General features: G+C 46.4%; 2 protein-coding genes across 2 annotated transcripts in view; one reads left to right on the top strand and one right to left on the bottom strand.

Moving 5' to 3' along the window:
* Nucleotides 1-27,177, top strand: part of LOC141112528 (inactive hydroxysteroid dehydrogenase-like protein 1) — a 465,623-nt gene that overhangs the window by 271,493 nt on the left and 166,953 nt on the right. The window lies entirely within an intron of this gene.
* The window catches only part of LOC141112525 (5-hydroxytryptamine receptor 3A-like), a 112,822-nt gene that overhangs the window by 55,291 nt on the left and 30,354 nt on the right, over nucleotides 1-27,177 (bottom strand). The gene's annotated exons all lie outside the window — the stretch shown is intronic.

Raw genomic sequence — 27,177 nt, forward strand, 5'->3', positions numbered from 1 at the left:
TAATCAAGCCCTGATGAATGAAGCATTTTTGGGCCCCTGGAATATGTTGGATACTCTTTGGATTGTCCCCCTGACTTTTATTGGAAAAAAAGTCATATCTGGACATCTTAGCAGTGGTGTGGTGCTTTAAATCTGTTGTTAGATATGTGCCAAATGGTAAATCGAGTTCTGCCCATATCTCTTATGCCCTGTACACATGGTCGGATTTTCCGACGGAAAATGTGTGATAGGACCTTGTTTTCGGAAATTCCGACCGTGTGTGGGCTCCATCACACATTTTCCATCGGAATTTCTGACACACAAAGTTTGAGAGCTTGCTATTAAATATTCCGACAACAAAATCTGTTGTCAGAAATTCCGATCGTGTGTACACAAAGTGCCACGCATGCTCAGAATAAATTAAGAGACGAAAGCTATTGGCTACTGCCCCATTTATAGTCCCGACATATGTGTTTTACATCACCGCGTTCAGAACGATCGGATTTTCCGACAACTTTGTGTGACCGTGTGTATGCAAGACAAGTTTGAGCCAACATCCGTCAGAAAAAATCCATGGATTTTGTTGTCGGAATGTCCGATCAATGTCCGACCGTGTGTACAGAGCATTAATCTGCTGATCATTTTTACCTTACATTTTTACAGAAGGTAGACCTCTGATTATGACTTTTTTTATAGCTTATTATAGGGTCATTTTAAACTTTTCAGGTCTGTGACAGGTATATTGAAGACATTTTAATTTAGAACAATGAATTTCTGTTTGTTTGAAACAATCACGTGTGATTTTTTTTTTTGTATTCCACGCAATATGATGAGGTATTTACAACTATATGTGATGATGGGTATGTGCAAATATTGAAAAGAAATAACGTGTGGAAGATTTTTTTTCAGTCCCCACTGATTATAACCCAAACCAATATTTTTGTTTTTCAAAAGATATACAGACTATACATACCTAGACCAGAGATGTAAAATTTCAGGAAATTTTGAAGCCATGGGAAAAAAGACTCCCAGGAGATCTCCCAGATGTGCTGACCTGCTCCTGCTGTTCTCTCTCCTTGCTCCCGTGCCTCCAGGAAGGGCTTTCCCTGTGTGTTTTGGGGGATCCTTCCAGCATTCAAGCCCCAGGCCGAGGTCACCCCCCAGACTAGGGGGTGCCATGCAAGGCCCTCCGACAACCTCCTCAACACTCTATCTCCATCTTCCACCCAACTGCCCTTGCTGGCATGACTCATGTCTATTTATGAGGTGGCCTGCCCCCTTCCAGACCCTTTTTGCTGGGGACTGGTCGAGGACCTCATAAATATGCATGGCAGCCCCTCCTTACTCCCACCCTCCAGCTCTGGAACTTTCTACCAACTTCCAGGCCAGGGGGGAGTGTTAGAGTGAACTGCCAGATGAATCATCCAGCCCTTGAGTCACTAATCCCTGACCCAGATTCACAATCTAGGCCTGGCTCTCAGCCAGGGCAAAATTTTCCTACACTAACAACTACTTCTAGCACACTAGCTAGAGAGTGCTGCACTTGTTAGGAACATTTCACCTATACATGAAAAAAGATAACCACCCCACTTTCCCTTATAATAATTTATAAGCTTCCAGCCAATATGCATTTTCGGTTATAATCAATGCTGATCCACACGCATACATTGCACTTGCAGAAGCTTGTAAATTTTCTTCTGATCGATTTTCAGGTGTCATTTTATCTATAAATTAAGGTATTGTGTATTTTTGGGAGGTGGGGGTTTGCAACACTTCCTGACTTGAATATGCTGCTGGTGAAGAAACACTTTGTGATGATCCAGAAGCTGCAGAAAGAGTGTTTCTGGAATGAGAACTCTGGAGGGAAAAGCTTTTTGCACTTTCATTATGGTCCTCATCATTTCATTCCATAAAGTATTTTTAATGCCTATAGAGCACCTCTGGCATGCCAGGATGGGTTTTGTCTTCCTTGTAGCATTTGGAAAAGAATATTTGCTCTCACAATATTCGCAAATTGCAGCTTTGCTCTCAGCAGAAATTGAACTGTGGAAATGTTTCCAAAATCAAGATGATGTTCTCACCATTTTACTGAGAGGAGTAAAAGAAAAAACTATTTACTGACCATACTATAGGTAAACATTATGCTGTGATAGTACAGAACATTAATAGAAATCATTTAAAAGGTTAAACAAATTTGTCAGACAACTTTACCCTCTTACCTGTGAATTAAGGCTTGAGAGGACAGAAATTATCATCTACTGTATCCCAGGAATCACCCAGCTATAGGAGGTACAAGATGGACCCCACAAGCAAACTAAACTGGAGCACCCCCCCCCTCGCAGTATCCCTAGTGGCAGAAATGCATATTTCTCTTGTTCGCGAACTGCATTGACAAGTACAGTGTTACTTGAACTGTATCCCTACCCCAGCATTTGCTTGTCTTCAGCTGAGGCAATAATTTAAGACTTTACATAAAGTCTCGTAAATCTTTCATTAAGGTCTTCATGTTATATAGTTTGAATACCATGTGATAGATATATTACTTATCCTTGTAATGCCGCGTACACATGAGCAGAATTTCCGTCAGAAAAAACTTGGATGATTTTTCCGAAGGAATTCCGCTCAGGCTTGCCTTGCATACACACGGTCACACAAAAGTTCTCTGAACTTTCGACCGTCAAGAACGCGTTGATGTACAACACTACAACAAGCCGAGAAAATGAAGTAATGAATGCTTCCGAGCATGCGTCGAATTGTTTCCGAGCATGCATTGTTTTTGCGCGTCCGAATTGCATACAGACAAACACATTTTCGGATCGGAACTTTTTCCGACTGAAAAATAGAGAACATGTTCTCAGTTTTTTGCTGGCTGGAATTCCGTCAGCAAAAGACCGATGGAGCATACACATGGTCGCATTTTCCGACAAAAAGCTCTCATCAGAGTTTTGCTGGCGGCATTTCCGATCGTGTGTACGTGACATAAAAGAACATATTGCACACTCCTTTTTTTTTTTTCCAGTTTTTCTCTTTTTTTTCCCAGGCCTTACAATCTCTAACCTAGGCACAAGATAACATTTCCAGAATATTGACATACATATAAGTTCCAATAAAATATATCAAATCAGCACCCAACCTGTTGGTTATATATCCAAATACACAACAAGAAGTTTGAATTCTTCCAATAAAATTGTAAAGACAGTATTTGAAAGCGCCATCTTTAATTCAATTAAAATTGCGCTTACATAAAACAAACTTTTTACGCCATTAGGGCATCTCAGGGGCAGTCTGTGGAGCAGAAGTAATGTCATTGACATTATCTGTGGCATTTTAACCAGTTCAGCTCTGGAAGGTTTGCAATCCTTCATGACCAGGCCATTTTTTGTGATACAACACTTCGTTGCTTTAACTGACAACTGCGCAATCGTGCGACACTGTACCCAAATAAAATGTCCTCTTTTTTTACCACAAATAGAGCTTTCTTTTGGTGGTATTTCATCACCTCTGCGGTTTTTACTTTTTTGCGCTAGAAACAAAAAAAGGCCAACAATTTTGAAAAAAAAAAATATTTCTTACTTTCTGCTATATAACATATCCAATAAAAAAATGTAAAGAAGATCGAATTTCTTCATCAATTTGGGGCTATATGTATTCTGCTACATATTTTTGGTAAAAAATCCCAATAAGTGTATATTGATCGGTTTGTGCAAAAGTTATAGCGTCTACAAACTATGGGATAGATTTATGGAATTTACATTTTTTAAAATTTTTAACTAGTGGCGGCGATCAGCGACTTATAGCGGGACTGCAACATTGTGGCTGACAAATTGGACACTAAGTGACAGTTGTTGGGGACCAGTGACACCAATATAGTGATCAGTGTTTAAATAAAAGTGCAGCACTAGGGCAAAAGTGCAATTCATGCGAATCACACAACACATGTGATGTGCATACATCCAAAAATTGTATAATAAAGTGCAATTGTGCAATAATTGGTACAATTTGAAATGAAATAAATCATAACATATATGCAATGTAATATCACAAGTGCAAACAATGTGCAAACAAAAAGAAAAGTTCATATGCAGCTGATTTTCATCAGAAGGACTCCCATGAAGAGGGGGTGTATTGAAAATGATGATCAAATGCTTGTTTAAAGTTTGTTTAATGCAAGCGCAATTTTAATTGAATTAAAGATGGCACTTTAAAATACTACACTATGAGAGGCACTTTATATGTTTTATCCAGACATGTTGGTGAGCGCATGAGACAACGGCACCTTTATGGGACCAGTACCCCATAGTTACATCTGTGATGGCATCTGGAATTAGAGACCTGGATACCAGCCCTGATTTACCATATCGTGCATATAGTTATTTACTAAGGTGAGAGTTCTGTAAGCATGTTGAGTTTGGATTAATTGCACAGTTTTTACACCAGGAGGTGTGGGGCTCATATCACTGAAGCATCTATTTATCACCATTGTGGATTGTTTGGTCTATTTTATTACTTATTGCACATCTAGCACAGACAACGGATACTGACACGGACACTGTTATTATTGTATGTTTGTGTGTGTGATTTTTTTTTTATATGTCATAAAAAAAAATCACACACACAAACATACAATAATAACAGTAACATTGGTTACATTAATGTATTTGTTTTGGTAGTTATGAATAGCTGCGCAACCTACTTTTAATATAGCATCTGTTCATTGTGGGAACACATTAGTTTTTGCAGCAACCATACACTTTACAATTACTTTGCATTATATTGATTTTTATTGCAATTTCGATTAGAATTTATTTACCAGATAGCACAGGGGTCCACTTATTCATTATTTATATCACAGTGATCAGTCACTCCTCTTGTAGGCAAGGAAAATATAAACAAACCAAAGTGTTTGAAAAAAAAAAATCAAATAAAAATGAAAAATAAAGAAAAAAAAAACAAGATTAAGGTTTGCCAGGGTTAGTGTTAGAGTCAGGGTCAAAGGTCAGGGACGGGTCAAAAGTCATGGTCCGCCTATTTTGGGTAGATATTAAAAAAAATGTTTAAATTAGTACCAGTGTCAGTGTGTTTTAGGCAGGAAGAAATGCAAAATGTACACCATTTTTTTTCTGGGCTGTACTACGGGTGCAAGCAACAGCGAACATACACATATGTGGTACTGCTGCAATCGCCAGGAGAAGGAGAATTTATTTTGGGTGGTAAATTATAATAATAGCAAGAAATATACAGTTAAATTTAAACAAATATTTTTTTTACTATTTTGGATCAGTTTTCCTTTGATAATAACAAAAAAATCAGCAGATATCCGTTACCATTTACCACCAAAAGAAAACCCAAGGGAAAAAAAACAAGATATAATCCACCTGGATACATAGAGTAGTTGTGATGATATGTACAGTTTTACAGTTTGAACATATGTCAAAGTTGCAAAATTGTGCTTACGCATTTACATTCCTTTTACCCTTAGACGTGAAGGGGTTAAACAAATCTGCTAGGACAAACAGTTGAAAGAACATCTTACTAGGAGTGCAAAATAATCTTCCTTAACCACTTGAGCCCCGGACCATTATGCTGCCTAAGGACCAGAGGTCTTTTTCCAATTTGGCACTGCGTCGCTTTAACTGCTAATTGCGCGGTCATGCAATGCTGTACCCAAACGAAATTTGCGTCCTTTTCTTCCCACAAATAGAGCTTTCTTTTGATGGTATTTGATCACCTCTGCGGTTTTTATTTTTTGCGCTATAAACGGAAAAAGACCGAAAATTTTGAAAAAAAATGATATTTTCTACTTTTTGTTATAAAAAAAATCCAATAAACTAAATTTTAGTCATACATTTAGGCCAAAATGTATTCGGCCACATGTCTTTGGTAAAAAAAATGTCAATAAGCGTATATTTATTGGTTTGCGCAAAAGTTATAGCGTCTACAAACTAGGGTACATTTTCTGGAATTTACACAGCTTTTAGTTTATGACTGCCTATGTCATTTCTTGAGGTGCTAAAATGGCAGGGCAGTACAAAACCCCCCCAAATGACCCCATTTTGGAAAGTAGACACCCCAAGGAAATTGCTGAGAGGCATGTTGAACCCATTGAATATTTATTTTTTTTGTCCCAAGTGATTGAAAAATGACAAAAAAAAAAAAAAAAAAAAAATATTTACAAAAAGTCGTCACTAAATGATATATTGCTCACACAGGCCATGGGCCTATGTGGAATTGCACCCCAAAATACATTTAGCTGCTTCTCCTGAGTATGGGGATACCACATGTGTGGGACTTTTTGGGAGCCTAGCCGCGTACGGGGCCCCGAAAACCAATCACCGCCTTCAGGATTTCTAAGGGTGTAAATTTTTGCTTTCACTCTTCACTGCCTATCACAGTTTCGGAGGCCATGGAATGCCCAGGTGGCACAAAACCCCCCAAAATGACCCCATTTTGGAAAGTAGACACCCCAAGCTATTTGCTGAGAGGCATATTGAGTCCATGGAATATTTTATATTTTGACACAAGTTGCGGGAAAGTGACACTTTTTTTTTTTTTTTTTTTTTTTTTTCATAAAGTTGTCACTAAATGATATATTGCTCACACAGGCCATGGGCATATGTGGAATTGCACCCCAAAATACATTTAGCTGCTTCTCCTGAGTATGGGGATACCACATGTGTGGGACTTTTTGGGAGCCTAGCCGCGTACTGGACCCCGAAAACCAATCACTGCCTTCAGGATTTCTAAGGGTGAAAATTTTTGATTTCACTCTTTACTGCCTATCACAGTTTCGGAGGCCATGGAATGCCCAGGTGGCACAAAACCCCCCCAAATGACCCCATTTTGGAAAGTAGACACCCCAAGCTATTTGCTGAAAGGCATGGTGAGTATTTTGCAGCTCTCATTTGTTTTTGAAAATGAAGAAAGACAAGTAAAAACATTTTTTTTTTTTCTTTTTTCAATTTTCAAAACTTTGTGACAAAAAGTGAGGTCTGCAAAATACTCACTATACCTCTCAGCAAATAGCTTGGGGTGTCTACTTTCCAAAATGGGGTCATTTGGGGGGGTTTTGTGCCACCTGGGCATTCCATGGCCTCCGAAACTGTGATAGGCAGTGAAGAGTGAAATCAAAAATTCACGCCCTTAGAAAGCCTGAAGGCGGTGCTTGGTTTTCGGGGTCCCGTACGCGGCTAGGCTCCCAAAAAGTCTCACACATGTGGTATCCCCGTACTCAGGAGAAGCAGCAGAATGTATTTTGGGGTGTAATTTCACATATTTCCATGGCATGTTTGAGCAATATATCATTTAGTGACAACTTTGTGCAAAAAAAAAAAAAAAAAAAAAAAAATTTGTCTCTTTCCCGCAACTTGTGTCGCAATATAAAATATTCCATGGACTCGACATGCCTCTCAGCAAATAGCTTGGGGTGTCTACTTTCCAAAATGGGGTCATTTGGGGGGGTTTTGAACTGTCCTGGCATTTTATGCACAACATTTAGAAGCTTATGTCACACATCACCCACTCTTCTAACCACTTGAAGACAAAGCCCTTTCTGACACTTATTGTTTACATGAAAAAGTTTTTTTTTTTTGCAAAAAAATTACTTTGAACCCCCAAACATTATATATTTTTTTAAAGCAAATGCCCTACAGATTAAAATGGTGGGTGTTTCATTTTTTTTTTTCACACAGTAATTGCGCAGCGATTTTTCAAACGCATTTTTTGGGGAAAAAACACACTTTTTTAAATTTTAATGCACTAAAACACGCTATATTGCCCAAATGTTTGATGAAATAAAAAAGATGATCTTAGGCCGAGTACATGGATACCAAACATGACATGCTTTAAAATTGCGCACAAACGTGCAGTGGCAACAAAATAAATACATGTTTAAAAGCCTTCAAAAGCCTTTACAGGTTACCACTTTAGATTTACAGAGGAGGTCTACTGGAAAAATTACTGCACTCGATCTGGCCTTCGCGGTGATACCTCACATGCATGGTGCAATTGCTGTTTATGTTTGACGACAGACCGCCGCTTGCGTTCGCCTTAGCGCGAGAGCAGGGGGCGACAGGGGTGTTTTTTTTTTTTCTTTATTATTTTTTTGCTTTTTTAATCTTACTTTTAAACTGTTCCTTTCATATTTTTTTTTTTAATCATGTTTATTGTTATCTCGGGGAATGTAAATATCCCCTATGATAGCAATAGGTAGTGACAGGTACTCTTTTTTGAAAAAATTGTGGTCTATTAGACCCTAGATCTCTCCTCTGCCCTCAAAGCATCTGACCACACCAAGATCGGTGTGATAAAATGCTTCCCCAATTTCCCAATGGCGCTATTTACATCCGGCGAAATCTAAGTCATGAAATACTCGTAGCTTCCGGTTTCTTAGGCCATAGAGATGTTTGGAGCCACTCTGGTCTCTGATCAGCTCTATGGTCAGCTAGCTGGATCACCGGCTGCATTCTCAGGTTCCCTGTTGAGACAGGAGAGCCAGAGAAAAACACGGAAGACGGTGGGGGGGGGGGCATTCCCTCCCACGGCTTGTAAAAGCAGTCTAGAGGCTAATTAGCCGCTAGGATTGCTTTTACATGAAAGCCGACCGCTGGCTGAAAAGAATGATACCAAGATGATACCTAAACCTGCAGGCATCATTCTGGTATAACCACTCAAAGTCGTGAATGGCGTACCTGAAGACAAAAAAATGGTTAACAATGGTTAACAATAAAGCACAGTAAAGTGTAAATAATTACACACCTGAAAAACAAACATGATAAAACATAATAACAATAACAATAAAACATTGCAGAATAGAATACAGTAAAAAAGAGCAGAACAATAGAGAGAGAGAATAGAGAGAGAGAGAACAATAAAACAACAACTATTTTTTTTTATTTCATATTTTTTTTTTTTTTTACACTTTTTTTGTAACTAACTTTTATAACGGTAACCGGTTCCAGGTTCGGGTCTCTCAAAATGCGATGGCATCTTGGGAGACCCTGTGAAAGTGTGCCTAGTCTGTGCAATGCTGTACCCTACGCTAATACTCAACTAGTGAATGGTAGCGTTCAAAACATTCACCAATGCAAAGACCAGGATTGTCAGGACAGGAGGGACAATAATAGCGGGTGTCACGCCTATATCCGCGCTTGCTGCAGACACGACATCTTTTTTGGGGGGTTCGTTGGGTAGGGGTACTCGGGAGGACATAAAAATGCCTCTCATGCAGCCGACTGCATTTGGTTGGGGATGTGAATGGGGGAAGTACGGGCGCTGCAGAAGCGGTGGGTTCCCAATTAGGATTGGCGAATGCAGCAGGAAGGGCACTATGGGCACGATGGGCCTGTGTTTGTCTTTTTGGTGGCAGCGGGACACTACTTGTGCTTGCCACCTCACCAGCTTCAACTGCACTTATGGGACTCGCCACGTCACCACGTGTTACTGCAGTGCTGGTTTGACTACGACCGGGGTGTACTAGGCCGCTGGCGCTTGCCAGTTCACCAAAACGCTACCAAAAAACGTTAGCGATCGCAGGGATCAGGCCTGACTCTGCGAACGCTGCAGTTATGCGTTTAGTGTTTTGTAAGTGTCAGTGATCGATCGATACTGCACTTGGGTGGGCTGGACCGGGCCGGGCGGAGGGGCAAAACGCAGGTGCTAGCAGGTATCTGGGCTGATCCCGCTAACACTGCGTTTTTGGGAACCCTAAACTGCTGGTGACGCTAGTATAGATCTGATCGGATCAGATATTGATGCGATCAGATACTATACCACTAAGGGAGGTGTACGGTGCGTGCGTGGGTGTTAGCGGTACTGGCGCTAATCTGACGCTGCCTGGGGCTGGTGCTTGCCAGTTCACCAAAACGCTACAAAAAAAACTGTTAGCGATCGCAGGGATCAGGCCTGACTCTGCGAACGCTGCAGTTATGCGTTTAGTGTTTTGTAAGTGTCAGTGATCGATCGATACTGCACTTGGGTGGGCTGGGCTGGGCCGGGCGGAGGGGCAAAACGCAGGTGCTAGCAGGTATCTGGGCTGATTCCGCTAACACTGCGTTTTTGGGAACCCTAAACTGCTGGGGACGCTAGTATAGATCTGATCGGATCAGATATTGATCCGTTCAGATACTATACCACTAAGGGAGGCGTATGCTGCGTGCGTGGGTGTTAGCGGTACTGGCGCTAACCTGACGCCTGGGGCTGGTGCTTGCCAGTTCACCAAAATGCTACCAAAAAAACTGTTAGCGATCGCAGGGATCAGGCCTGACTCTGCGAACGCTGCAGTTATGCGTTTAGTGTTTTGTAAGTGACAGTGATCGATCGATACTGCACTTAGGTGGGCTGGGCGGAGGCACAAAACGCAGGTGCTAGCAGGTATCTGGGCTGATCCCGCTAACACTGCGTTTTTGGGAACCCTAAACTGCTGGGGACGCTAGTATAGATCTGATCGGATCAGATATTGATCCGATCAGATACTATACCACTAAGGGAGGCGTATGCTGCATGCGTGGGTGTTAGCGGTACTGGCGCTAATCTGACGCTGCCTGGGGCGACGCATATCACCGCCGGGCGATCAGGGGGCTAAACCTTTATTCGGTAATAAACGGCGGGTGCCCTGACACTATAAAAAATAAACGAACTAACCAGCGTCATCCGTAACGGTTATACGGTGATCAGTGGTGAAAGGGTTAACTAGGGGGCAATCAAGGGGTTAAAACATTTATTAGGTAGTATATGGGGGTCCCTGACGCTATAAAACGCTGACGGCGAACCTAAATATTTACCTCACTAACTAGCGTCACCAGCGACACTAATACAGCGATCAGAAAAATGATCGCTTAGTGACACTGGTGACAGGGGGTGATCAAGGGGTTAAAACTTTATTAGGGGGGGTTAGGGGGGTACCCTAGACCTAAAGGGGGGTAATACTCACTGTCCCAACACTGTAACTGTCACAAACTGACACCAATGCAGTAATCAGAAAAAAAAAAAAAAAAAAAACTGCTGGTGTCAGTTTGTGACAGGGGGGGGGGGTGATTGGGGGGGGATCGGGGGGCGATCGGGGGGGGGATCGGGGTGTTTTGTGTGCCTGGCATGTTCTACTGTGTGTGTGTGTGTTGGTGCACTCACATAGATGTCTTCTCTCCTCGGGCCGGAACGGAAAATACCGACCCGAGGGGAGATGACATCACTTCCTTTGCTGCTGTTTAGCATACAGCAGCAAAGGAGTGTTTTCATTGGCCGGCGGCGATCGCGAGGGGGGGGCCACGAACGGATGGTCTCCCCCTCATCACCGATCGCCGCTGGACAAAAGACGACCGCCTCGGGCACCGGGGGGGGGTCCGATCGGACCCCCCACCCGCGGAAGGCAAATCACGTACCCTGTACGTGATTTTGCCTGTCCGTGCCACTTTGCTGACGTACATCGGCGTGAGGCGGTCGTCAAGTGGTTAAAATAGCCAGCAGGTACAAATTCTATTCTGACATGTTTCGCGCAAGGCACAGCACTTTCTCAAAGACATCCTTTGATAAAACGCTATGCCTAGCATGAAACCTGTCAGAATTGAATTTGTTCCTGCTGGCTTGTAGGTGGATCCCAAAATGTGACCGAGTCACTGCCATGTCTTCCATCAGGGACTGCCTAAAATAACAGGGCTCCCTAAGGGAATCTTGTTAAGATACAATGTGGAATGTAGTGAATGCAGTGAGATGTTGACTCTTAATATGGGTCAAGAATTTTATGAGCTGAGATCTTTTTGTGTAATAGGGCTCTCTCAGGCCTAACATTGGCCATACCCACTGTCCAGAGCCTTTTAAGTACTCTTTTCCACCTTCGGGCTGGGTTCACACCATTGTGAATCCAAATCGGAATAGCAGGAGATTTTGACCGGCTCTCTATGGATCCGGTTCACATATCTCTGCAGCGGGTCCAGTGCGATTTGCACAAAAACACTGTGCGTCTTTTGGTTCATTTCAGGTCCGAATTCAGCCCAAAATTCGGGCTGAATTCGGACCTGAAATGGTGATCCAGGATGCACCAGGCCCCTGCTGTGAGCCGCATGCGGATCATATGTGAACCCAGCCTCACACCTCCATCTAAGACAAGGTGTGGCCTGTGCATACACTCACCATACTCCTGGTCATTTCTATCACATTGTTCCTCTGACTGGGGACACTCACTGCATCAGGCCTGATGATTTCCACATGGTTTCAGGACAGGCTCTCCTTTCCCCACCCACCACCATTCCCTAGCCTGATCAAGTCTGCACACAGTTGGTTACACCAGGATCCTACTTCTTCATGCTGGTACCTCATGAAATGCACAGATTAGCATAGCTTAACTGGGCACTTAAGAGTAGCAAATGTACTGAGGATCCAGTTCAGACACATGAAGCAGCCACAAGCTCGGCTCAACTCAGTTATTTTGTAACAGTTCTTCTCATCATAAGTCCAAAGACTCAACTGAATCACTTGTCAAGCAGCAGTTCAAATTGGTGTTGCAGTGTAACTTTCTGTGCCCAGTAGCAGGGGTGCCCATCCAGAGGGTAACAAAGTATAGAGGTCTTCAATCCTAGGTCATGGCATTTCTCCCTGGTCCTGCTCTTCCCATCAGCCAGATTCTGCCTTCTGCTAAATTCCACCCCAAACTTATATAGGATCCTGCCAGGAGGAAATGCACTCATTCTCCTTCATGGATAGATTTTAAAGGGGCAACAGTGACCTCTGACTACAGGTTATTTTATTCAAGCAGAACTCCACCCAAAAGGGGAAGCTCCACGTGTCTGCCTACTACCCCATCTGCTGCCACATTCGGCCCCTCTCCTCCATTCCCAGCAGCTGGTCCATTCACTGAGCGCAGCGTGCTTCATGCATGCGCAGTAGGGAACTGGCTGTGAAGCTGCAAGGCTTGACTGCCAGTTTCCATTAGTGGAGATAGCGGCCGTAGCACCCAATAGCCAATTGAAAATCCAGCTCGGGTGAGGACACCGCTGGATTCCTAGACAGGTAGATGTCCTAATATTAAAAGTAAGCAGTTACAGTATTTGTAGCTGCTGCCTTTTAATTTTTTCTGAAGGAGCCTACAGCTCCTCTTTAAAAGAAGATTATTTTCCTTTGCGGTGTTCAGCATTCTTTAGCTATCGCTTTGGTGGAGACGAGCTGAGCTCCACTAAATGAGATGAGATGTGATTGTGGAGTGTGAAGCCTGATCTCGCCTGGAAAAGCATGTGAAATATTTGATATTGGATGGGTTCCCCTAACACCTTAGTTGCAGGTAAATAAAGAAAAGGAATAGGAGGACCAGAGTTGTAGGTTGGCCCATATTATAATTTGTAATGATGGAATTTTTAAAAAATGTAATAAAGTTTATGGCTGAATCCCAAGCAATCCCAAGCAAACGGCTATAAACACAGATGGTAAACATATAATTTTACCTGGCAAATGATTTCTAGTTCTGTCGTTTCAGTCCTGAGAATTACACAGCCCTGCCAAACAGCACAGTCTTTTCTGGCAAGGCATGAGACCTGAATTTTCACTGCTGCAGTTAAGTAACACTTACAGGTCTTGCCCCTCCCCCAGCCTGTGATTGGTCAGTAAAAGGAGAAGCAGCAGAATGATGAACTCATCTCACTGTCACTTTCTTTCTTGTAAGGAAATAAATGCTGCATCCCAGCTGACTGTCTTATTTTGCTGCTTCTTCTTCTCCCACTCTTAACTCTTCTGCACAGGATGATACCAAGTCAAATTCAGGTACTTACACTGCTTGGATTTAATAAATACGTTTAACAATACAATAATGGGGGCATGGCCTGAAACTGCATTGCGTGAGGAGTGCAGAGTGAGAGCTCCGGCTGCATGTTATCCTCTAACCTGATCCTGTGGGACTAAACTATCCTCCAACTCGGCACACAACACCCATACCAAACAGCGAACCTCCCAAACTCATGTCGCCGCAGAAACGAGCCCCGGGAGTGCTGGCAAAGCTTGACAAATACCGCCATGAGGAGCGGGACTCAGCGGGAGAAGATATTGCCGCGCCCTCGGCCGCGGAGGAGGCCCCGCTCTCTGGAGATACAGCACGCATCCTCAACTCCTACCTCAAAAATTGAGGAGGTCAAAGTCGACATCTCCTTAATCCGCCAAGATATACATAAATTGCGGGAGAGAGTGTACGAAACGGAGTGCAGGATAGGACTGGTGGAGGACGATGTCCCACCGCTGCAGGTCACCATCGAACGACTCCAGTACCAACTGAATGTCGTCCTAAGTGAGCAGGACAACATGGAGAACAGACTCCGCCGTTGCAACCTTCGCTTTGTGGGACTGCCAGAGAGGTCAGAGGGATCGGACCCCCCCACATTTCTAGAGAATCTCCTCATCACTAACTATGGCAGAGAGACATTCTCACCTACGTTCGCGGTGGAGAGGGTGCATTGGCTGCCTGCGAGGCCCCCACCACCTGGAGCCCCCCCCCGCGAACCTTCATCGCAAAGTTCCTGAATTACCAGGACCGAGATGCAATTCTACGCCTCACCCGTGAAAAGGGCAACATACCGTTTGGCAACACACACACATCGCGGTGTACCCAGACTTCTCCGCCGAGGTCCAGAAAAAGTGGGCACAGTTCTCTGATGCTAAACGACAACTGCGCAATTACCACCTACCCTACGCCTTGTTGTTCCCAGCACGCCTTCGAGTGATCTGGGATGGTAAGTGTCAGGTCCCACACTTACCAGACAGGTGAGTCCGCTTGGGCAGAGGGTAGGCTCCCTTACGTATCCGATTCGGGGCCCCTGATAGAGTAGACAGGAGGCCCACGAATGCGGAGTGGTATGAGGGCCTGAAGTTAGGATCCTGGAGCAAGATGGTCTGGCCGGCAACCGGTAGAGCTTCAGGGCTGGATGAAGCGGATGCTGAGCAGGAGCTATCAGGCTGGTCACACACAGGCAGAGGTCGGCAACGGGCTGGCAGCAGCGGTACAAAGGAGAAGGCAGAAGCAAGGTCAGACAAGCCGGGGTCGGGTTCAGGCAGCAATCGAGGGAGGTCCAAAGGCAAGCCGGGTCACAACGGGTAAACACTACTGAGATACAGGAAGACAAGGTGATCACGGGGTAAGACACGGAGCTGTTTGATCAGGCAGCACCGGATCAGAGTAGAGGCAGGCTTAAATAGGCTGATTGGCGCCAAAACGCCGCGCACGTGCGCGCGCCGATTCGCCAAAGCGCGCCGCCCCCCCGCACGCGCCCGAGCGCGCCCCCGACACCGGCGTGCATGCCCACACCACCGGACATGCCAACGGTAATGCTCACAAGCGAACGCGCGCTAGCGCGAACGCGCGTTAGCGCGTACGCGCACACGCCCGAACGCCCGGGCGCCACCCCGCATGCCACGGCTGGTCAGCCCAGACACGCCAGCATCCCCAAGGACACGCGCCCCAGCACGCACAGAGGCACGAGCGCCAACGCACCCCGGCGCGCACCGGCGCCCAACCAGGTAACCTCTCTGACAGTGCCCCCTCCTCAAGGGCAGACTCCGGATGCCCAGCTGGGCCATCTTTGAGGAATGAGAGGTTTTAAAAGACTGCAGAAGTTCTCTGGCATGTAAATTATTTTCCGGCTCCCACGAATTATCTTCGGGTCCATAGCCCTTCCATTTCACCAGATATTGAACCTGATTGCATCTTCTTCTGCAATCTAGGATTGCCTCCACTTCAAACTCCTCTTCGCCATCAACCACGATAGGTTTGGGTGGACCAACACTACGACCAGGAAAGAAATTTGGGGTGACCGGTTTCAGTAGAGACACATGAAAAACTGGATGTATCCTTAGGGAATTAGGAAGGTCAAGTTCATATGCCACATTGTTGATTTTCCTTTTAATCAGGAACGGACCCAGGTATTTGGGGCCCAGTTTTCTGGACGGACAGGCCAGCTTGAGATTAGTGGTAGACAACCAGACAGAATTGCCGGGTTCCAGGACAAGTTCTCCCCGTCTTTTCCTATCAAAGATTTTCTTATAATCTTCCTGAGCCTTGGTCATGGTTTCCTGCAGCAATTTGTTGTTGTTTGAAAAAAAGTCCAAAGTTTTGGAAACCGCGGGAACAGGGCACTCTGGAAATGGTCCAGGCAAGAAGGATGGGTGGAAACCATAATTGGCATAAAACGGAGATTGATTAGTAGCTGAATGTAGTGAGTTATTGTAGGCGAACTCTGCAATGGGAAGCAGGGATGCCCAATCATCCTGTGAGAATGCAGAAAAGCAGCGGATGTATTGCTCCAGGGTTTGATTCGTCCTCTCGGTTTGTCCATTTGACTGAGGGTGGTAGGCCGAGGAAAAGGACAACTCAATTTCAAGGGCACCACAAAGGGCCTTCCAGAATCTGGAGGTAAACTGGACGCCTCTGTCCGAAACTATGTTGGTCGGAACCCCATGTAGTCTGACAATCTCCTTAATAAAGATGGAAGCAGTCTCCATGGCTGAAGGGGTGCCTTTCATAGGGAGAAAATGGGCCATTTTCGACAGTCTATCCACCACAACAAAAATGGACGAAAAGCCTTCTGATGGGGGGAGCTCCACGATAAAGTCCATTGAGATCATGTCCCATGGTCTCTCTGGGACTGGTAATGGTCTCAACAGACCCCATGCTCTTGTCCGGCTCGTTTTGTTTCTGGCACACGTGTTACAAGACTCCACATATTCTCTACAGTCCTTAGTAAGGTGAGGCCACCAAAAGGTGCGTTGGACAAGGTCAGTTGTCTTCCGTGTGCCGAAGTGACCGGCAAGTTTGTGGTCATGACACAAGTTTAATACCCGTACTCTTAGCTCCTCAGGGACCACAATTTTATTCTTGAGCCAGAACAGCCCATCTTTGGCACAAGCTTCGGCAGGTGGAGACATTCCCATAGAGGCTCGTCGGATTTGGGAGATTAGATCTTCCTGTAGGATTAGGAAATTTCCGGAGGGCAAGATGGTGTCTGGAGACAGGGTCTTCTCAGAATCAGGAAACATCCGGGAAAGGGCGTCGGATTTGACATTCTTGGATCCGGGTCTATAGGTAATATGGAAAATAAATCGGGAAAAAAAAGTGCCCATCTGGCCTGTCGTGGTTTTAATCTCTTGGCCGTTCTTAGGTACTCTAAGTTCTTGTGGTCTGTATAGACCAAAATGGGGTGTGCTGCACCTTCCAGGAAATAACGCCATTCCTCCAGGGCTGCTTTAATGGCTAGAAGTTCCCGATCTCCCACGTCATAATTTTGCTCAGAAGGGGAGAGTTTCCGTGAGAAGAATCCCACAGGGTACAGGAGTGCTTTGGTGCCTTGCCTCTGTGAGAGCACAGCTCCAACTGCAACTTCAGAAGCATCGACTTCTAGAACGAAGGGCAAGGCAGGGTTGGGATGCTTGAGAATGGTGGCTGACGTGAACAGCGCTTTGAGTTTTTCAAAGGCCTCTTGTGCCTTAGGGGTCCAGCAGAACCGGCTTCCTTGTTTAATAAGTTCTGTAATGGGAGTTATGATCGAAGAGAATCCTTTAATAAATTTCCTATAGAAATTGGCAAAGCCAATAAAACGCTGTACTCCCTTTTTGTCTATAGGTGCAGGCCAGTCCAGGATAGCGGATACTTTTTGTGGATCCATTTTAATGCCGTCAGGGGAAATGATCAGGCCTAGGAACTGGATAGATTGGAGCTCAAACTCGCATTTTTCAAGTTTGGCGTAAAGCCCATGTTGTCTAAGCCGGGAGAGAACGTTTCGTACATGCTGGCGGTGTTCCATCAGGGAGGCAGAGAAAACCAGGATATCGTCCAGATAGACAATGACGTATAAGTCCAGGAGGTCATGAAAGATGTCATTGACGAAATGCTGGAATGTAGCCGGTGCGTTGCACAGACCAAAAGGCATGACGAGGTACTCATAATGTCCGAATCGAGTACGAAAGGCTGTCTTCCATTCGTCCCCCTCTCTTATGCGGATCAAGTTATAGGCTCCAAGGAGGTCTAACTTAGTGAAGATGGTAGCAGATCCTAACCTCTGAAATAATTCGGGAACCAAGGGTAGTGGATACCTGTTCTTTATAGTGATTTTGTTAAGTTCCCTGTAGTCAATGCAGGGACGTAAGGAGTGATCCTTCTTTTCCACGAAGAAGATGCCTGCCCCAGCTGGTGATGTGGAAGGACGGATGAACCCTCTCTCCAGGTTTTCGTCTATATAGGTTTTCAAGGTGCCCAGCTCCTGCTCAGTTAGGGGGAAAATCCTCCCAAAAGGGACTTCAGTACCCAGTAAAAGTTCTATTGGACAATCATAGGGTCTGTGTGCTGGAAGAGTTTCTGCCCCCTTTTTGCTAAACACGTCCAGGAAATCCCGGTAAGGTTCGGGAAGATCTTGGTTGGACTTGGTTTCTGAGTCCATGCACAGGCATTGGGAGGAAGTTAAAGGAGTCCCCCGTAAGCAATGTTGTTTGCAGTATTCAGAGGAGAACTGGATCTTGCCCGTGGACCAGTTGATACTGGGATTGTGAGCCTGTAGCCAAGGTATTCCTAGAATAATTGGGAAGAGGGGTGAGGAGATGACATCTAGTCGTAGAAGTTCCTGATGTTCCGGGCCAATGGTGGCCAACAGGGGAACCGTTTCCTGGGTAACGGGTCCGGAGCGGAGGGTGGAGCCGTCCGCTAAAAAGACTGCCAGTCCCTGGGCTTTAGTTTGGGTAGGGATGTGATGTTTTTGAACGAAAGTCCGGTCAATGAAGCCACTACATGCCCCCGAATTAATAATGACCTGTGCTGGGATGTTCCTTCCAGGTAGCTGCAATATAATGGAAAACGTTAGGTGGTTACCGACACTGGGTAAGACAGGTGCACACAACGAGGAGGACGGCAGACACTTACGTCTTTTATTAGGGCATGTTTTTGCAAAGTGTCCAGGCTCCCCACAGTACAGACACAGGTTGAGTGAGCGTCTGCGTGTCTTCTCTTCTAGAGTCAGAGATGGACGGAGCAGTCCCAACTGCATAGGCTCAGGGGGTTCCTGGGCTGGAGTAGGCTGGACAAATGGAGCTTGGTTCGGGGCACTAGGAGCCCTGGGCAACATCCAGGTAAGGCGTGGGTGGCCCGCAGATCTCTCAGAGCGTCTCTCCCTGAGGCGGCGGTCAATCTGGATTGACAAGTTGATCAATTCTTCAAGAGTCTGAGGTACCCCCACCCGTGCTAATTCATCCTTGAGAGGGTCTGATAACCCCAGCCGATACTGGTGACGCAAGGCTGCGTCATTCCACTCCGTATCGGAGCTCCAGCGCCTGAATTCCACGGCGTAATCTTCGGCCGCTCTGCGGCCTTGTTGAAGGGAGTGCAAAGCGGCTTCTGCCGTGGCTGTTAGCTGAGGGTCTTCATACAGCTGAGACATGGCTAAGAAAAAGTCACTCAGAGAATCAAGAGATTGGGCCTTTTGCTCCAGCAGATGATGGGCCCAGGTCTGAGGCTCGCCAGTTAACAAGGATATGACGAACCCCACTTTGGTAGCCTCCAAGGAGAATGTACGGGGTTGTAATGTAAAATATAGTTCACATGCGTTACGGAACGCCCGAAACTTGCTACGATCTCCGGAAAACTTCTCGGGCGTAGGTACCCGTGGTTCTGGTGGAAGCATAACTACAGAAGGTGCTGAAACAGGGTTAGCAGATGCTGCTCCCGGAGGAGGGGCTGAAAGGGCCTGGACCTGTCCTTCCAGTCTGGTGTAGCCCTCTTGTAGGCTTTTGACAGCTTGGGTAAGACCCGCGAGATGTCTGCACAGTTCATCCATGGGGGAGGCCCCCTGCCCGGACTCAGTCATGGCTGCCTGATACTGTCAGGTCCCACACTTACCAGACAGGTGAGTCCGCTTGGGCAGAGGGTAGGCTCCCTTACGTATCCGATTCGGGGCCCCTGATAAAGTAGACAGGAGGCCTACGAATGCGGAGTGGTATGAGGGCCTGAAGTTAGGATCCTGGAGCAAGATGGTCTGGCCGGCAACCGGTAGAGCTTCAGGGCTGGATGAAGCGGATGCTGAGCAGGAGCTATCAGGCTGGTCACACACAGGCAGAGGTCGGCAACGGGCTGGCAGCAGCGGTACAAAGGAGAAGGCAGAAGCAAGGTCAGACAAGCCGGGGTCGGGTTCAGGCAGCAATCGAGGGAGGTCCAAAGGCAAGCCGGGTCACAACGGGTAAACACTACTGAGATACAGGAAGACAAGGTGATCACGGGGTAAGACACGGAGCTGTTTGATCAGGCAGCACCGGATCAGAGTAGAGGCAGGCTTAAATAGGCTGATTGGCGCCAAAACGCCGCGCACGTGCGTGCGCCGATTCGCACGCGCCCGAGCGTGCCCCTGACACCGGCGTGCACGCCCACACCACCGGACATGCCAACGGTAACGCTCACAAGCGAACGCGCGTTAGCGCGTACGCGCGCACGCCCGAACGCCCGGGCGCCACCCCGCATGCCACGGCTGGTCAGCCCAGACACGCCAGCATCCCCAAGGACACGCGCCCCAGCACGCACAGAGGCACGAGCGCCAACGCGCACCGGCGCCCAACCAGGTAACCTCTCTGACAGTAAGGCTCACTTCTTTGAGGATCCCTCCGCGGTCATCTCATGGCTGGAGAGGCAAGATGCAGCTGCACCATCATAACTTCCCAGCTTTACTTTCTCACAGAAGAATATTGCAGGACTGGGATCCCTTCGTCTCTGATGCCACCCTCGTAAACCATGAGTTGGCCACGGCCTGTTCCATGATTTCCCTCCTCCCATCTTTTACTGTGCTTACGGTTCCCCCGGCGGTGCCCGCGTGGGGTTCATGTCCCTCTCCCCTGGCTTGCTATACATCAGACATGCCGTCACTCACGATCCCCCAACTACTTTATAATGCCCCTACAAGCTATCCGTATCCAGCCACCTAGGAGCGCCATATTTGCACCTCCCCAAATGCTCAGATACTAGACTCCCTAGCACTGCAGTGCACTTCTGATAACTTTTGTTCGCCCCCAGGGACAGTCGGGCTTGCATCAGAACTTCCACCTCAGTTGCACCTCTATGTTTATCTTCCTCTTTCCTGCCGACAATGGTGCACCTCGCTGTTCCCCCAAGAACTGTTTCCCTGGCCAGTAGCAGTCCCCACGGCTGTGGAGGACTGCCACAAGTTTGATATGCCACGCTGGTCCAGAGTTGGCAAAGTTTATGTGTTTTTTTTTTTTTTTCTTTTTTTTCTCTTTTCCTTTTACAATACCTGACATGCTTTCCATTGTAATGTATATAATGTTGTCTGCAATGGCTTGTGCTTGTTTAATCTTCCTGCAGGTCTGCCACAGACACTTCATTGCTTTCTTTGTCCCACCTGCAGGGCTCCAATACATAATGGGACGCAGGACTTCTGTCCTAATGTATGTTTATGTGTGCGTGGACTTGGATGTGTGTAGATGTGGAAGCAGATTACCCCCTCCGATCTGGCAGCACGCCCAACTAACACCACTGATAATATGGCACATCTTAAACTAGTCGCATGGAATGTGAGAGGACTGAGGGCCAAACCCAAAGGGCTTGCCGTTCTCTCCTACCTTAAACAACTACGAGCGGACATATCTGTTCTAGTAGAGACCCACATAACGGGCCAAATGCAACTGGCACTCAAAAAGCCCTGGGTGGGCTGGGTCTACCAGGCCCCATACACCAACAACTCAAGAGGTGTTGCTATCCTCATCGCCAAATCGGCCCAATTTCAACTCCACAATCTGCGGTTGGATCGGCAGGGCAGGTTTCTGTTCCTAAATGCCACCATAGGGGGACTTGAGGTACTCATCCTAGCCTTCTATATCCCCCCACCATTCCAATTTGCTGCTTTCGAAGAAGGCTTGGCTTTCATGACCCAACATCCTGCAGTACCCGCCATATGGATAGGGGACTTCAACATGGTCATAGACCCCCTCCTTGACAGACTCCACCCACCCAACACAGCATCTGCCAGGCCCGCACTGACTAGATTTGGGAGATTCCTTCTAGAGTTTTCCATGACAGACACCTGGAGACTCAAACACCCTACCACAACCGCGTTCTCCTCCTTCACCCCTTCACAGGCCGCTATGTCCCGTATAGATATGATACTGTTCTCCCCTACCCTGGTCCCGCACCTCCTTGAAGCAGGGTTCGGGGCTAGGGTTTTATCAGACCACCCACCCTATTGGATCACCCTTTGCCTGCCCTCCACCCCCCCGACCCGCATGTGGAGACTAAATCCATTCTGGCTCACAGTCCTCAAGGACTTGGAGGCCATTCAGCGTGAGTGGACCCATTACTTTCTCTCCAATGTGGGGTCGGCCTCAGTTGGGATGGTGTGGGAGGCATTTAAATTGCATGCCCATTCAATCCTCTCTATAAGGGTGAACAGACATAAGGCCTCCTCTAAACTGGTCCTGCAGCAGGCTGAGGAAAGACTTGACTCCCTTGAGCGGGTTTTTCTTGCAGACCCCTCGCCCTCTAACTGCGCCCAACTCCGCCTACACTCCAGGCTCACAGACCACCTACACTTCGAAAAAGCTGAAAGAGGCATATTCTTTAGCAAACAAAAAAACCTCCGAGCACGGCGAGCGGGCTGGGAAACTCCTGGCGTACATGGCTCACTTAGATCACGGCCTCCCTGTGGTGGTTCAGCCCTGCTCGGAGTCTGGATCCACGCTCACAGACCCTGCACAGGTAGCTCAAGAGTTCAGGCGATTCTATTCTGACCTGTACACCTCAAAGACCAACTATTCCACTAATGAACTACACTCATTCCTGGAAAACATAGACTTTCCTTCCCTCACGGACCCCCAAATAGAGCTCCTCGAAGTGCCGATAACCGAGGAATGTATAATGGAAGTGATAGCGAGCCTACCGGCATAAAAAACTCCCGGCTCAGACGGTCTCCCCCTGGAGTATTATTCCCAAATCCAAGAGGTCCTCCTCCCCAAACTGCAGGCGCTATATTCCCATATTTTCGATTCTGGCATTCTCCCATGTTCCATGGGTGAAGCCCTTATTGTCCTCATCCCGAAGCCAGGGAAAGACCCCCTATACCCTGAATCATATCGCCCCATTTCCCTCTTACAATTAGATGTTAAAATACTGGCCAAAATTCTTGCTCTAAGACTCAACAAAGTGATACTCAGTCTCATCCATGCCGATAAAAACACAGCATTTAATCTCAGGAGATTGTTTATGAACCTTCAAGCCACACGCAACAATGTTGGGTCCACGGTGGTGGTTAGCTTGGATGCCACGAAGACATTTGATTCTGTGGAGTGGGGCTACCTGTGGGAATGTCTCCACAGATTCTGGGCGCATCCTGACATCAAGGGCCTCCGCTTTGGACAGGTGACCGAAGTGCTCAGCCTCTATGCAGTTGATATGCTCCTCTATCCAGAGGACGCGGTCCCTTCCTTGACAGCGGCCCTACACCTGATCCAGAGGTTTGGCAGCTTTTCGGGACTGCAAATTAACTGGACTAAATCTCAAATCCTCCCCATAGACCTCTCCACCCCCACAGCTGAACAGGAGGCTCTCCCCCTGGTAAGGACTAACACATTCAAATATCTGGGCATACAGTGCTCACGCTCCCTGACTGAATACGCACACCTTAACATAGAACCAATTTATAACCTCCTCAAACACAAAACCCAAGTATGGTCCAGACTCCCCATCGGAGTTATGGGCCGCATCAACTTAATTAAAATGATTCTTCTTCCCAAACTACTCTATCTATTTTGGCACTCTCCCCTATACATTCCCGTCCACGTATTCAGATCCATGGAATCCATTCTCAACACATTTGTGTGGGGCTCCTCTCGGCACAAGCTGTCATGGCGGACTCTAAAGCGCCCCGTACATTTGGGGGGCACCACCCTCCCCAATCTAGCATTGTACTACATAGCTTCCCAACTGTCCCATCTCTTCTACCTCAACCGACATGACAAGCTCCGCTATTCTACACTGGTGTGCACGTCGGCTTCCGACGTTGTGGCCCACCCCTTCCAGATACTTTTCTGCAACCATCAGGGTTCCCCCCGCTCAGGTAATAGACACCTTATGTTGACTCACCACCACAAAATTTGGCAGCTAGCACAAATCATTACCGGGGCTGCCCCCTTGCATGCCTACACGCCAATCTGGGATAACCCTCAACTACCTGAGTTGATGACCATCCCCGATCATAAGATTTGGGTAGCTAAGAGAGTTATATACTTGTCCCAACTCATTGCTGGGGATGCAGTAAAGACATTCCAAGCTCTCAAGGAAAAGTTCGACCTCCCCAACCACATGTTCTTCCACTTCCTCCAGTCCCAATTCAGCCCCCAATCCCTATTCTAGAATCAGGGACTCTGGCGGAAGTGATCCTTGGTGAGGACCCTAAAAAACGAATCTCCATACTATACAACTTCTTCTGCCATCAGCTGCCGCACATGCATACCAACTAAAATCTGGATGGGGGGGACCTGGGGGGATGGAAGATGAGGAATGGAGGGAAATATTAGATTCCTGCAAAAAGGTATCCCCTAAACTCTCAGATCGCCTTACTCACCTCTATATCCTCCATAGATCATACCTCACTCCCTCTCGCTTATGCAAGTATAAGCAAAACTCCAACCCAACATGCCCCAGATGCGGAGACGCAGACAGCACTTTTTACCACCTAATTTGGGCCTGCCCACCTATCCAACAATACTGGTCGCAAGTTGTCAAATTTCTCCATGACTGTTTGAGCTCTCCTCTGACACTATGCCCGCGCCAATGTCTACTTGGCCTCCTCCCCATTTCCGAGGAGGAGAAATACTTGTCGACATTCCTACAGGAAACCCTATTCACAGCTAGAATGCAGATAGTCCGATTGTGGCTTAGAGCTACCTCCCCTACCATACAACAATGGAAAAGGACTGTCAACCTTACCCTCCCCTACAAAAGGGTCCTCTACCTGCATCGAGGATGCCCAGGTAAATTTCATAAGATTTGGGATAGGTGGGTGGATGATTCTTCCACTTGTACGGACTAAGGTTGAATGTTTTTTAAGCTAGCTCACTACGCCTGCTCACTACGTGGTTCCACTACCTGTACCCATTATGAATATATACAATCTAGCCTTACTTGCGCATGTACTATGCAAACCTTTCTATTGTTTACAAGTAATCCTAGACTATATTGGTACTTGCAAAACAGAAAAAGTGGCGCTAAATGGCGGTATACCTCCTAGCTGTTGCGAAAAATGGTGATCTAGTGTTCTACCAAACAATGTGTACAAATAAAAAGTGAAAAACATTCATGAAAAATCTTATCAGTGTGAGAAAATAGAAAAAATATATAGAATCCCTGTAAAAGTGTGTCATACACACAGCAATATATATTGTATACTAATATAAAACGTGAAATATAAATGATAAAAGTCCATAAAGATTCCACAGGCAGGACACCATGCAGGAAAGGTGAGGTATCTGGAAACAATCCACCAATTCACTCAGTGTTAGTGATTCCTCTCCCCTTGAATTCAACACTCACCAGCTCCATATGCCTCACACTCTCGTGTTTTGGCAATAAGGCATAAGTATAAGGTTGATCAATGGAGGGTCAAAGGATCCAGATTCTTTAATTATCCAAGTGTCACCTCAATTCATAAAAAGAACTCAAAATAGTGTGATACCGTAAAATATATAAAATTTATTCAACTTAAAACTTCAATCATTACACTCACAAGAAAAACTCTTGATTCAAGCCAAACTGACACTGCAAAGCAAATCCAAATCAAACCGAATCCTCCTCTGTGAAACGCCCAGCACCACTGTGAGAATGAGGGTCACGGCGGACCTCAAGAAGCAGCGTTGGATAAGTTCTCACCCCTCTCCGCTGACAATCTAAAGATGTGGATCACCTGCTGGCAACAAAGCCCGGGGGGCAGCTCCTCTAAAACGTTTGAAGGCTCCCGCCGATGCACGGAGATCCGCAACCAAGTCCCATCCGTCACTAATGATTACTGATAGGTGCCGTACAGCCATGCCCCGACATGTTTCGTCATATCAGACTTCCTCATGGGATTGGCTGTACGGCACGGCACCTCCTACCCTTATACTCCTTGCGTCTTTCGACATAATAGTATGCTAATCTGTGTTCACATTCCCAGATGCCTCTGCGGCCCTCAAAAAGCAGCGATGCTGGGCCGATCACGTACATCAGAGAGCAGCTAAACTGTAAACATATCTTGAAGATGGCTAAGCAAAGTATAATCAAATATAATGTATAGAACGGGAGTTAAAAATCAAAAATGGTGAGACAGACTGTTCTTAATTTTAGACCTCATACGTTGAGTCCCAATCAGCAGTATATCACCAACCTATTGATTGAACACTCCCCTTATGGAGTATAGAGTCATAGATCTAAAAATGTTGCATAATAGAGTTATCCAAGCGGTTTATAATATATGGTCAGACAATGCAGCACATACATTACCCGATCATAAACATAGACCGGGGCATTTTCCTGAATATATCCATCATTCCCCCTAGCTAATAATAAGAACTCACATGAGTATAATCATAGTTCATTCCCTATATCTATATTGTATACCATCTATAGTGTATAAAAATAGCTAGGGGGAATGATGGATATATTCATATTTGATTATACTTTGCTTAGCCATCTTCAAGATATGTTTACAGTTTAGCTGCTCTCTGATGTACGTGATCGGCCCAGCATCGCTGCTTTTTGAGGGCCGCAGAGGCATCTGGGAATGTGAACACAGATTAGCATACTATTACGTCGAAAGACGCAAGGAGTATAAGGGTAGGAGGTGCCGTGCCGTACAGCCAATCCCATGAGGAAGTCTGATATGACGAAACATGTCGGGGCGTGGCTGTACGGCACCTATCAGTAATCATTAGTGACGGACGGGACTTGGTTGCGGATCTCCGTGCATCGGCGGGAGCCTTCAAACGTTTTAGAGGAGCTGCCCCCCGGGCTTTGTTGCCAGCAGGTGATCCACATCTTTAGATTGTCAGCGGAGAGGGGTGAGAACTTATCCAACGCTGCTTCTTGAGGTCCGCCGTGACCCTCATTCTCACAGTGGTGCTGGGCGTTTCACAGAGGAGGATTCGGTTTGATTTGGATTTGCTTTGCAGTGTCAGTTTGGCTTGAATCAAGAGTTTTTCTTGTGAGTGTAATGATTG

The sequence above is a fragment of the Aquarana catesbeiana genome, linkage group LG11 (genome assembly GCF_042186555.1).
Source record: "Aquarana catesbeiana isolate 2022-GZ linkage group LG11, ASM4218655v1, whole genome shotgun sequence".
Classification (NCBI taxonomy): Eukaryota; Metazoa; Chordata; class Amphibia; order Anura; family Ranidae; genus Aquarana; species Aquarana catesbeiana.